Below are 13,728 nucleotides of genomic sequence, written 5' to 3' on the forward strand. Positions count from 1 at the left end.
ATTTTCTTTATATCTGAAATGGTTGACTATAGCTTGACCAATCTCTCTCATACTATTCAACTTATTCTTCAGGTATTTCTTATCTGTGCTTATACTGTTATATAGCACCGCCCTGCTCCAGCGACCATCAATTTAATTTTATTTATTTACTTATTTATTTATGTAGAGATAGGTCTTGCTCTGTCACCCAGGATGGAGTGGCACAATCTTGGCTCACTGCAGCCTCAACTTCCTGGGCTCAAGCAATCCTGTCACCTCTCATCCACCCGAGTAGCGGAGCTACAGGCACACACCACCATGCCTGGCTAATTTTTTTTTTTTTTTTTGGTAGAGACGGAGTTTTGCCATGTTGCCCAGCTTGGTCTCGAACTTCTGAGCTCAAGCAGTTCACCCGCCTTGGCCTCCCAAAGTGCTAGGATTGCAGGTGTAAGCCACCTCACCTGGACAGGACCATCAATATATGCTTAATCTTGTTTCATTTATATTTGCACCAACTTTCTTAGGTTAAAATTTTCATCCCTCAGATTATTTTAAAGTTGTTCCCACACTCAGTATTATTTAATACATAAATATTATTTGTTGCTCATGATTTTTATTAACTATTTAAAAATTACCCTCCAAGTTGTATCAGTTTTTATATTCATTAGTGTGCCTATCTCACCACACTCCCATTAACACTGGGAACTATCTTTGCCATCTCATGACTGAAAATGCAAGTTTTAATAGAGTGTTTAAGTTATGAGTAAGTTGAGCAACTTTTCATGTATAAACAGGCATTTTCAATTTTTCTTTTTCTTTTTCAATCCATTAAGGAAATAGAACAACCCATTTTCCCTAGCCCCATTTTCTTTCAGTTTGTCTGGGCTTTATTCATCTAAATGTTTTTATTTTTCCTTTAAAAAATGCCAGTCTTTCATTTTTATTTTTGTCTTTTGGGTTTATGTTCTATTTAGAAGGCCCTTTCTTAATTAGAATTATGTGTTACTACTTTTATCATTTCACTTTTTAAGCATACATCTTTGATTCATACTGGACTCGAGTAAGAGTTGACGTGTGTATTTAGCTTTAGTCCCTCAGTCCTCTGTCATTCTCCCTTAGGCTAGATAATTGTCCCAACACCATTTACTCAGTAATTCTTTCCCTGCTGATTTTAAATGCTATCTTTATCACACACAATTGTATATCAAAAATACAAATTCTTGTATGTATTTGGGTCTGTTTCTGTACACTCTGAACCAGTGTTATCTAATAGAACTTTGTATGGTTTTGAAAATGTTTGTGTCTGCAATGTCCTGAATAGCCACATATGGCTGTTGAGATCTTGAAATGTGGCTAGTGTGACTAAAATAAATTTTTAATTTTTTTAGTTTAATACAAATTTTAATAGTCATATGCTGCTAGTGGCCACTATATTGGGCAGCACTGCAGGACTGCCCAATATAGTAGCCCAATATAGTTCTATTTATGACTATTTATATATTAATATCAAACCTTTTTTTAACCATCTTATTTTTACGTGTATAATTAAGTAGTGTTAAACACATTCACATTGTTGAAAAAACCTCCAAAACCTTTTCATCTTGTAAAACTAAAATTCTATACCCGGTAAACAATTTCTCCATTTCTCCGCCAGCCCCTAGTAACCATCATTCTACTTTCTGTTTCTATGAGTTTGACTACTTAAGTACCTCAGATTAATTTTAATTTTTTTTTTTTTTTTGTAGAGACAAGGGTCTCACTATGTTGCCCAGGCTGGCCTTGAACTCCTGGCCCCAAGCAGTCCTCCCACTTCTGCCTCCCAGAGTGCTGGGATTATAGGCATGAGCCACACTCTTGGCCCCAAATCTTAATATAATATGTTTGAAAGTATGGAAAAACTGGCTGAGCATGATGGCTCACACCTGTAATCCCAGCACATTGGGAGGCTGAGGTGGGCAGATTGCTTGAGGTCAGGAGTTCAAGACCAGCCTAGCCAATATGTGAAACCCTGTCTCTACTAAAAATACAAAAATTAGCTGGGCATGGTGGCACGTGCCTGTAGTCCCGGCTATGTGGGGGGTTGAGGCAGGAGAATCACTTGAACCCGGGAGGTGGAGGTTGCTGTGAGCTGAGATCGCGCCACTCCCCTCCAGCCTGGGCGACAGAGTGAGACTCCGTCTCAAAAAAAAAAAAAAAAAAGTATGGAAAAACTAGTTTAGCGTAGAATTTATCTTTCTGCTAGAAACAACTCTACTGAGTTGTTCTAGTACAGAACAACTCACTGCTGTTTGTTTTTGGTCCATTTGTATATGATATGTGTAAATATTTTATTTAAATTGGGGTTTGCTGTTTCATCATTAAGTATATTCCTATAAATATGCTTTGTTAGCATACATGTTAGCATACATTTTATTTTGTGGCAAGAGTAGTTATTTGTGACTTTTAATTCCTTTGAGAATGTGTTATAGGCATGTCTAAGTTCCTGACTTTTCTACTATAGTAACATTATACAAATTCTGTTAAATTTTTTGCTTTGTGAGAAATCATCAGAGCACATGGGATAAGTATATGTGCTTTGGACTCAGAAAAATCTGGGTTTGCTTCTTGACTCTGTTAAGCTTTGTAACCTTGGATGAGTTCTTTAAACCGCATACCTAAATTATCCCCACCTGTAAAATGGGCATATCGCCTGTCTTATGTTTTAAGGATTGGTCTATGTGAAGTACTTAATTAGTGTCTGGCCTCAAGTAAGTGCTTAATGAATTGTCATATTTGTAATAATAGTAATAATTCCATGATTTCACCTTTTAGTAGTATTTTATCAGTAGCATTAATGGCATAGTGAATTTGAAATGTTAATCATTAATCTCTCCTGAGCATCAATTCTTATTCTCCTTTGAATTTGTCACAAATTTTAGAGAATACTTTCTAATTTATAATAAACAGAGATTTTTAGGTGTTTTTATTTATTATATGTTTGAATCTGAGAAAATCCATTGGTTAGGGAGAAAACCGAATGTGCTGTTTGTGTTCAAAACAATGATAAAAACCATTATGTGATTTATCTACAATGAAATGCAAAATTATTTAACTTTCAGTTTCAAAACAAATGTTTACTAACTTGGATATAAACATATTGAATTGTCTGTCACTTGGTGCTTCTTTGGTTTTGAGAACTCAGGCATGCATATTTTCCCCTGTACTTCCTGGACTTTAAACTGAGATAATAGTCATATAATCAGTCCTTTGTATCTGTGGGTTCTTTCCACATCTGTGTATTCAACCAACTGCAGATCAAAATTATTCGGAGGAAAAAACATCACATAATAAAAAATAACACTACAACAATTAAAAGCTATACTAAATTAAAAAATACAGTATTACACTATTTATATAGCATTTACATTGTATTATGTAGTATAAGTAATCCAGAGGTGATTTCAAGTATACGGGAAGATGTGCGTAGGTTACACGCAAATACTATGCCATTTTATATCAGGGACTTGAGCGTCTTTGGTTTTTGGTATCTACATCTTGGTGCCAGTCCCCCGAGGATACCAAGGGATGACTATAATGTCAACTTGAATTGAAAATATGTATTTCTTTAATCAGCTGGTGACATTTTTAGTACAATTATTATTTTGAAATTAGCTGAACACTAGTTTCCTTGTTGTTGATTTTTATTCATGGTGTTTTAACTTTAAAGGCATTTTTCTTTTCAAAATGAGAGACAGGCTGGGTGCAGTGGCTCCAGCCTGTAATCCCAGCATTTTGAGAGGCTGAGGAGGGTGGTTCACAAAACCCTGTCTCTACAGAAAAAAAAAAAAAAAAAAAAAAAAAAAGCAGCACGTGGTGGTGTGCGCCTGTAGTTCCAGCAACTTGGAGGGCTTAGGAGGGAGGATAGCTTGGCCCAGGAGGTCAAGGCTGCAGTGAGCTGTGATCAGGCCACTGCACTCCAGCCTGGGTGACACAGCAAGACCCTGCCTAAGAAAAAAATAAAAGAAAAAAAGGAGAGAGAGGAGAGAGCCCTATTGCGTGCTCCTTCAATGTTTAGGTATACTGCTGATTTGCATTAGTTACAATTGTTAAAAACCCTTTATTCACTTTATTTCTTCACAAATAACACAAAAATGATGTATGAAACCATTTTTACTTTCAATATTCTGTACTCTGGAAACAAAGGCTTTACTTTTTGTTTGCTTCTTTCTTTATCGATGGGAACCTGAAATCTTAACATGTTTGAGTTAAATTTTTTAGAATCAGCATATAATCCCAGAGAGAAGTGGGAGTAGAATCTAGTTCTTCAGAGGGTAACTCTTTAGTTTGAATGCAGGTTTTTTCCTACTAAAAGGGAGCACTCTCAGTTGGGAAGATTGAATAGAATGATGGTAGTTTTTAAAAAAAATGTAACATTCAAAAACATAGCGCTTTAACATTCGAAGATTACCTTTATTGTTGCTAAGAAATTGGAGAAATTAGTTTTAGACCTTTGTCCTTGAGTATTTTTTGTTATGATAAAGCAAAACTTTTCTCATTAAACATGATCTATTTGGATAATTTATATATTAACCTAGCCTTTGGAAATTTACACTTGATATTCTCTGAAGTCTTGGTAAAATTGAATAGCATCAGCCGCTATCTCCTTATGTTATCCTGACAAAGAGCAGCAAGTACCAATTACAATTTTGAATAAGATATTTATACCATAAGCTTATTGGCTAGTGGGTCGCAGGAAGGTGGAGAAATAGTTAAAATGTACTATTTGGGAGTACTTTGAAATGTGTCCTTTCCTTTTACTGCTATGGTTTGAAGTTATATATATGAAATTAGTTTTTAAATTAATGTAGGCCGTACAGATATTGATACAGTAAAATAAAACCTACTTTAAGATTTAGAGTATTTGTATGTGTGTACTGTGTATGTATATTACATCGGTGATGTGTTTGGGGTTCTTTGGAATTTTAAAACATTAATCACTTTACTTCCTGTGTTAATTAGAGATCCTTGGATTAGAAAGGTTCTCTTTTCCCCCATTAGCTATACTTTCAAATATTTTGCATGCCTTATTAATGATCCAACATGAATAACAATGTTTTTTTAAACACAAAGATAAGTTATATTTTAACCTTACATAATAACATATCTAAAAAATTATACAAAATCAATTCTTGGAGCTATGAAAGTATATATTAAGGAATTTCAGCATACTATTTTACTTTGAATGCTTTTTTACTAACAAATAAATGAAGCTTCCCAAGATCATGTAATTATTCAGTTGATTTCATAATGCTGATATTTCTGTAACAATCAGGTTTACAGCACCAAATTAGCTACATGGTGCTTATAGTATCATTTTACTTAAAATAGAATTTGCTAACCAAAATAAAGAAATTGCAATATGTATTATACAATATACTAATATGTCCTTTCTTTCTAGAAGCAGGTTAAAGTGCTACTCTATAATTCTATTCTTTTTTTTTTTTTTTGAGGTAGAGTCTCACTTTGGCACCCAGGCGGAGTGCAGTGTCGTAATCTCGGCTCACTGCAACCTCTACCTCCTGGATTCAAGCGATTCTCCTGCCTCAGCCTCCCAAGTAGCTGGAACTACAGGCACATGCCACCACACCCGGCTAATTTTTGTATTTTTAGTAGAGATGGGATTTCACTATGTTGGCCAAGCTGGTCTTGAACTCCTGACCTCAGGTGATCTGCCCTCCTCAGCCTCCCAAAGTGCTGGGATTACAGACGTGAGCCACCGCACCTGGCCTATAATTCTGTTCTTGAGGATAAAAGTAGAAAGGACTTTTTTGAAACTTCAGTTAGCAATACATTAGAATATTTGATTGAAAATCAGAATTACATGAATCTGATTTTCAGCAGGCAGCAGAAGCTTCCGGCTTGTAGCCAAAAAGAAAGTCTGGAAAGCTAGATGGGAGTGTCTTGGAGAGGAGGGATGGTACTGGAGAGGGGTCTGTCCGTGAACCGTAGGAACTCTGATGGTTGACGTGTGTCTATACCAGGTAAGAGGAAAAAGCGGGTGGCAGAGTGAGGCGGAGTCTGTGGCTTTGTCATCTTCAGAGAAGGTGGTAGTAGCGATTTGTGGACTTAATTATTTTCTACACTATTGTCTTTTCGTGAATCACTTCAGTATGTAGCAAGATAGGGCTTCCAAAGCAACAGACTTGTGGTGGTCTTCTCAAATTCAGTGCTGTACATAGTTCTTTGACTGTACCTGATAGAATGTTTTTGGTTTTGTTTTTTGTTTTGAGATGGGGTCTTGCTTTATCACCCAGGCTGGAGAGCAGTGGTGCGATCTCAGCTCACTGCAACCTCCACCTCCCAGGCTCACGCCATCCTTCCACCTCAGCCTCCTGAGTAACTGGGACCACAGGCACATGCCACCTCGCCTGACTAATTTTTTGTATTTTTAGTTGTGACCAGGTTTCACCATGTTACCCAGACTGGTCTCAAATTCCTGAACTCAGGTGATCCGCGGCCTCGGCCTCCTAAAGTACTGGGATTACAGGTGTGAGCCACTGCGCCTGGCCTATTATTTTTTTTTATTTCTTGACTTCTTTATTTCCACTCATTTTATAAAGGAAGAGTTATAGAATTTTTTAAAACCAGATCTCTTCGGATTGTAATATTTAGATTAGATTTGATGAATAACTTCCTGACAGTGTTTAAACTAGCATGAATTTACCTCAGTGTACAATCTCTAACATGTTTTCCAATGCCAACATTTTATGAAATATATATAAAAATGTGGAATGCTTCATGAATTTGCTTGTTATCTTGTGCAGGGGCCATGCTAATCTTTTCTGTATCATTCCAGTTTTAGTATATGTGCTGCCAAAGTGAGCATGCCAGCATTCTTTAAGTTTCTCTAAAATGAAGTGGAATCTCCCTAGAAGAGTAATAAAAGAAGGTAGATTGCTCGGTCAACAAATGATTATTGATTTAGGGGGAAGGGAAGGGGGATCTCCTATGTCTGCCATGCTTTTAAGATAGTACTGCTTAAAGCAAGGGGTATAGATAGCTTTTTATTTGAGAGGAGGGAATGTTTAACTATGTTCACATTTAAAATGTCCAAATGGTAGAGAAGAGTATTTTTCCCTTGTAAGGAAACAATAGAAGAATATTTAAAACAGCTTTTCCTTGGATATTCTTTCTGAAAATTTCCATGCATGTGTTAGGTTAAACCATACAAACTTGCCATTTTTTTAGGTGAGCAGTTGTTAATTAAGTATTGGCAGTTTCAGATAGTTCAACCTAATACAATCATTATATATGCATGTGCTTTTAAAATATATATGTAATAATCACAGTTGAGCTTTATCAAGCAATTAGAATGTATTATCTTCATTAGTCCTCACAATTCCTCTGTAAGATCATACTATTGTTTTCCTCAAATGAAAAAATTGTGGTATAGAGAGGATTAGTTGCTTCCCCAAAGTTCTATAATAAGTAAGTAGAAGAACCCAAGTACATGTCCAAAGAAATGTGTGCTTTTAAGTACTATAATAGGATCATCCTAAAAGCGCTATTCTATGATTTGTGGGACAGTGTGTCTTGGACATTAATAGGATTCTCCAGAAGAGCATACCAGTAGGATATACATATATACATGTATGTACAGGGATATTAAAAATGAGAATTGGCTCACATGATTATGGAAGCTGAGAAGTCTCACGCTATGCTGTCTGCAACCTGGAGACCCAGGTAAGTTGGTGGTATAATTCAGTCTGAATGTGAAGTCCTGAGAAACAGGGGAGCCAGTGGTGTGGTGTAACTCTCAGTCCAAGGCAGAAGGCCTGAGAATGGGGGTGGGGAATTAACTAGAGGTGGGTCACTGGTGTAAATACGGGAATGAGAACCTGGAGCTCTGATGTCTGAAGGCAGAAAATGCATGTACGAGCTCTAGAAGAGAGAGTGAGTTTGCCCTTTCTTTACCTTTTTGTTCTATCCAGGCCCTCAACTGACTGGGTCATGCATCCTTACATTGGTAAGGGTGGTTCTTCTTTATTCAGTCTACTGATTCAAATGCTAATCTCTTCCCAAAACACTCTTATAGACACACAGAAACAATGTTTTACCAGCTATCTGGGTAACCCTTAGCCCAGTCAAGTTGGCACATAAAATTAACCATCATAGACATTTTCCCACACTGTTACATATCCACTGATAGACATTTAGAATATTTTCATTTGTTTATTATAAATAATGAGCATCCTGTTTTATCTTCATGTAATCATTTGTTTTATAGAATTGATTTCTAGAAGTGGAACTTTTGGGTCCATGGATATGCACAAAATTTAATAGACGCTCATAATGCTTACCAAAAGCATTCCAAAAGTTTCCACTGCTGATTGAGTGCCCATTTCTCCATTTTCTTGCTAGCAGTAGATATGATCAATCATTTAAAAATGTTTGTCACTGCAATTTTTTATTTATTGCATCTCTACCATTCCTTTGTGCTCTCTTCAAAGATCAAAGTTCTGTTTTTACATGGAAACATGGTGTAGAAGTGTTGAACAACCTCTAAAATACCCTATGTGAAAAATACTTAGAGTATAAAACATTTATTTAAGTATTAAAATCATTTAGGGATAGTTTTTTTTATAACTTAGAAATGTGTACATTTTCAAATAGAGAACCAGGTGGAATTCTTATGGATATTTAAATGATCTTAAGTAGGTGTCATTTTCTTTACCATATTTGCTAGTTTTCATCATTTGAGGATAGGGTTAGATTATAATTGAAATACTAAGCCTGAAATTATTTTGGAAAACCCAAAGGCTTAAAACCTTTTGGGGACAAACAGTATTTCTTAAAGATAATTGTCTGTTTCTGGTTGCTGTTACAGGTGATTCTTCACTCTGAAAAGGTACATAAGTAATTTAACTAAAAGTCTATTCACATGAAAGGCCCAACTTTAATTTGCATTTCCTTAAGGGGCACAGATAGCAGTCACTCTTTACCTCCATTCTCTTCTACCAGGCTACAGGGGACCACAGTTTTCTGAAGGGTTCCTTATTTATTTATTATAGCTGACTTGTTAGATGTTTAAACAGATTTATTGTCATCTAACTCTTTTTATAAATTTATAGATTCAGTAGAATTTAGAACATGCTGTTACCTTAGACAAAGCAGCTCCTTATATTTTAAGATTTTTTTTTTTTTACATTCTGTTTTGTTCACACGTCATGAACAAATCTGCCTTGCTATTCATAAATGACCTAAACATAAATCTGAATTTTTGGTTTGGTCTTTAAAATTTTCCAAAGGCTTGAAAGTTGACTCTTTCTCAGCTATCTTTATGGACTTACTGTGAAATATGTTAAATTGCATATTATTGGCTTATCGTTTTTTCACAAGTCCCACATAAATGAGAGAGGCTGAAAACATATTAACAAGAACAAAGAAGAAAGGAGAAAAGTGGCAGTAAGGGTATTCAGTAGAATTTGAAAGTTGATTCAAACTAGTGACTATAGAGGCATTCTTTCTGAGAAAAATAACTAGCCTAAGAGAGGAAAGAGGAAGCCTGAAATACTAATAGTCAGGTGCATTACTTTTAAATAACAACAGATTGGCAAGGATCACCAGATATATGAGGAAAAACCTTTATGTGAAAGATAAAAGGGAGAATATGGAAGAAAAACAAGGCATGAAGCAGAAGGAAACTAAAAAAAGGGAAAAGAAAGGAAATGGAATATCTTGCAACCGTTACACTAGACTAGAAGGCTATTTGAAAGAAAAGCAGTTGGGGAAAATGAAATACCCCTTTGGAAATGTAAGGTGTACTGAAAGAAATAAGCAATGATAGAAGAGTTAGAAGTTAAAACTCAGGACTGCTCCAAGAAAGTTACCTGTTTTTAAGACAAAGATGGTGTGCTGGACTTGTATTGTGTCAAACTAGCTAAGCTGGAACTGTTTCCCAGATTTCTTTTTTCTTTTGCGTTCTTAGCAAGGGCCATGAAGCATTTTGACTTTGAAAGGTAAATGTGAAACTGCAGCCATATTCTTTTGCTTAGAAGATCAGGGTGAGGACAACAGATGCTGTTGCAGCTCAAAGGCGTTGCTGGCATGGGCTGGCATAGGCATTGCCCAGCAGCTGGGCTCCTTAGCTCCTCTTCTCTTTTGGCTCCTCTGAACCCTGGGCCAGACCTAGCACCAGATGCAGAGTTACAGCTGAACATGAACTGTTTAACTAGGTTAACAATTATACATGGCCAAATCTCTGGTAATGCCATATTTTGTATCATTTCTAGTCTTCTCTTGTCAAATGCTAACTAATACTGGGCTTTATACCATTGGTAGCTGCAGAGGAGTAGCACCTTAAAAGATGGGTTCCTGAATTAGTTCTGGGTTTTCCAGAATCGGTTCTCTGGTCTAATCAGATCTAACAGCAATAATGATCCTGTCTCTAGTGGTAAAAGGGACACTGGTGGTCTGTGGCATGCGGTGGCAAAACTTGTAGACAGTAGAAATTAAATGCCCTTAGAAGGCAAGGCTTTGGGAGAACAAGTGTTTATTACCACAGAACATTTTTGTGACAATAATAGTGAGATAGATTGGTTCCTTCAAAGTACACTGGAGAACTTAAGGAAGAAAAGGGCTGTAAATTCTGAGCTCAGAGTCCACATATGGGAGTGAAATCATCTGTGATTGCCCTAAAAGAAATCCTTATGTCTTGTAGCCAAAGGCAGAGATTTCTGGACACCAAACCCAAAGTCTGTTCCTGCAGGTGGCTGAATTACAGTGCAAATTGAACTTCCAATCTTGTAAGATCTCTTGGGTTAAAGTGTACAACATTTATTGGGAAAGAGTGGAAAATTAAAAATTGCATGAGAGATATGAGCAGATTCCGATGAAACTGGGTATCTTGAACTCCTCAGTTCTATTTCTATTGAACCGCCCTTGCCAGTCCTTCTACCCCTGTCTGTCTGAAGGAGGTTAGTCTCCTGTAGCACCTGTATTGGCTTCCCTTAAGGAAGTTGCCTTACATCGGACTACTGATCTTCCTCAGGACCTATCCTCACCACCTCTCATTGCTTCTATACCTATAATCAGCCTCAAGTTCCAGCAGCCCCCAGAGAATGAGGTACGAAGCACCTGATTTTGCCTGCAGTTACCTGAGGGGATGATGTGGGAATGGATCCTAAGGGTGTAGGTTCAGAGTAGAAGGAATATAAAGTTGGATCAGGCTGAAGTTATTGATATGGACTCACCAATAGAGATAATAGACAGAAGACATTAGATCAGAGAGAAGGCTAGGAGTGGCTTTAACAGTTAATTCAGTTGGTTGACTTAAAGCTAGATCAGAAGGTGGCCTGAAAGTGAAATTGAGATAGATGATATAACTTTATTTGTATATTATAAATATTTGTATCCAAAGGCTTGGGGAAATTGGGATGCTAGAGTGGATTTATCGTGTAGGTCCTGATCACACATGTGGGTCCAGAGGATATTCATTTTATCAAAGCTATGAGAAATTAGGAATTATCAAAAAAGACCCAACTAAAATTCAGATTTATGTTTAGGTCATTTATGAATAAGTGAGGCAGATTTGTTCATGAAGCGTGAACAAAACAGAATGTTAAAAAAAAAATCTTAAAATATAAGGAGCTACTTCATCTAAAGTAACAGCATGCTCTAAATTCTACTGAATCAACATCATATTTATAAAAAGTGTTAGATGACAATAAATCTGTTTAAACATTTAATAACTCAGCTATAATAAGTAAATAAGGAACACTTCAGAAAACTATGGTCCCCTGTAGCCCGGTAGAAGAGAATGGAGGTAAAGACCTGTGCCCCTAATTCTTACCATTTCCTTATTTCTCTATTCATGAGGGGAGCCTCACCACCCTTGAGGAGCTCTGTTGGCTATTTACTTTAAATTAGTAATGACAGGGGAACTGCTGACATCAAACTAAGTCCTGGAATTCACTGGGAATGATAGGTTCCCAGGTGGCAGAGGCAGGAGTGTCATTTAATTGCTAAAGACAAGGTGAATGTGGTTACTGTAATGGTCAGCAAAGTCAGTGCAGTAATCAGAATAGTCTGAGCTGCAGAGATCTTTGATACTGGCTAGGTGATCATGATATCCCTAGAATGGAAATAGATGGGCAATCTATTTAGTCTTCCTTGATTTGTATAAACATATAAGCTGTAGGTCTGGTGAACAGATGGGTGACTTCGATGATCTCAATAAATAATTATACCCCCGCATCCAGTCCCCAGATTTAAGCCAGTTTACAGACCCCAAGACCTTTGAATGAAGGAAAAGCCAGGTCCTCTTGAGGAAAGACCCTGCCTCACAGTGAGAAATTCTACTGTAAATTTCTTTCTAGCCTTTCCTCAAAGGGCCTGCAGCCATTTGCCAGAGTGATTGTGCACTGGGGAAGGGGAAATAATTAGACACTTTAGGGATTGGTAGACACTGGGGCTCAATGTATAGGAAATCTAGGAGACCCAAAACACCATTGTTTTCCATTAGTTAATGGAGTTTTGGCATAGATCTGCCTCACAATGGACCCTGAACCCACAACATGGTTATTTCCACATTCCTGGAATGGAGAATTGGAATGGATAAACTCAGCAACTAACAGAGTTCCCACATTGGTTTCCTGACCCATGGAAGTGAGAGAAAGTAAAATGGAAGCCACTAGAATGGTGTCTACCTACCAAAATAGTAAACTGTTTCCTGGAGGAATTGCAGAGCCACCATAAAGGATTTGAAAAACCCAAGAGTGGTGATTCTTATTACATTCCCATTCACCTTGCCTATTTGGCTTTGGAGAGTGACAGTGGATTACCATAAACTTAATCAAGGTGATTTCAATTGCAGGTATTTTTTCCAGATGTGCTTTTGTTGCTGGAGCAAATCTATACAACCCTTGACTTTTGGTATACAGATATTGATCTGGCATACACTTCTTTTCTGTATACCTATTAGTAAAGACCATCAGAATCAGTTTACTTTTGACTGGCAAGGTTTGCATTACACTCTTACTAACCTATGTCAGGGCTATATTAAGTGTTATGACGTATCAAGTCTTATGCAAAGGACCTGGCTAGCCTCTTCCTTCCACATATTTTGCCTATCCATTATATTAATACCATGCTGATTGACCTGGTGATCAAAAAGTAACAACACCAGCTGGGCGCGGCGGCTCACGCCTGTAATCCTAGCACTTTGGGAGGCCGAGGCGGGTGGATCACGAGGTCGGGAGATCGAGACCGTCCTGGCTAACACAGTGAAACCCCGTCTCTACTAAAAATACAAAAAAATAGCCGGGCGTAGTGGCGGGCGCCTGTAGTCCCAGCTACTCGGGAGGCTGAGGCAGGAGAATGGCGTGAACCCGGGAGGCGGAGCTTGCAGTGAGCCAAGATCGTGCCACTGCACTCCAGCCTGGGTGAAAGAGCTAGACTCTGTCTCAAAAAAAAAAAAAAAAAAGTAACACCACCTCTTGACAGTTTAGTAAGGTGCTTTCATACCAGAGGGTGAACAATGAGTCCCACAGAAATGTAGGAGCCTACTGTCTTGGTGAACTTTCTAGGGCTTCAGTAGTTTGGACCTTGTTGAGAAACCCTTTCCAAGGTAAGACAACTTGTGTCAGCCCTCTCCCTTCACGAAGAGAGAGACACATTTGGATTTTAAAGGCAACATGCACCTCATTTAATCTGCCCTTTCTATGAGCCTTGCTCCACCTTACTGCCCTAGTCAGGAGCTCCAAAGCTTGC

The 13,728-nt window shown here is 37.6% G+C and overlaps 1 protein-coding gene and 1 non-coding gene across 4 annotated transcripts in view; one reads left to right on the forward strand and one right to left on the reverse strand.

Moving 5' to 3' along the window:
• TAF4B (TATA-box binding protein associated factor 4b) overlaps nt 1-13,728 on the forward strand; it is a 168,329-nt gene that overhangs the window by 131,931 nt on the left and 22,670 nt on the right. The gene's annotated exons all lie outside the window — the stretch shown is intronic.
• LOC129019253 (U6 spliceosomal RNA) lies at nt 6,739-6,844 on the reverse strand. Its single transcript, XR_008495584.1, has one exon. It is a non-coding gene; the product is annotated as a U6 spliceosomal RNA (small nuclear RNA).

The sequence above is a fragment of the Pongo pygmaeus genome, chromosome 17 (genome assembly GCF_028885625.2).
Source record: "Pongo pygmaeus isolate AG05252 chromosome 17, NHGRI_mPonPyg2-v2.0_pri, whole genome shotgun sequence".
In the NCBI taxonomy this organism is placed as follows: domain Eukaryota; kingdom Metazoa; phylum Chordata; class Mammalia; order Primates; family Hominidae; genus Pongo; species Pongo pygmaeus.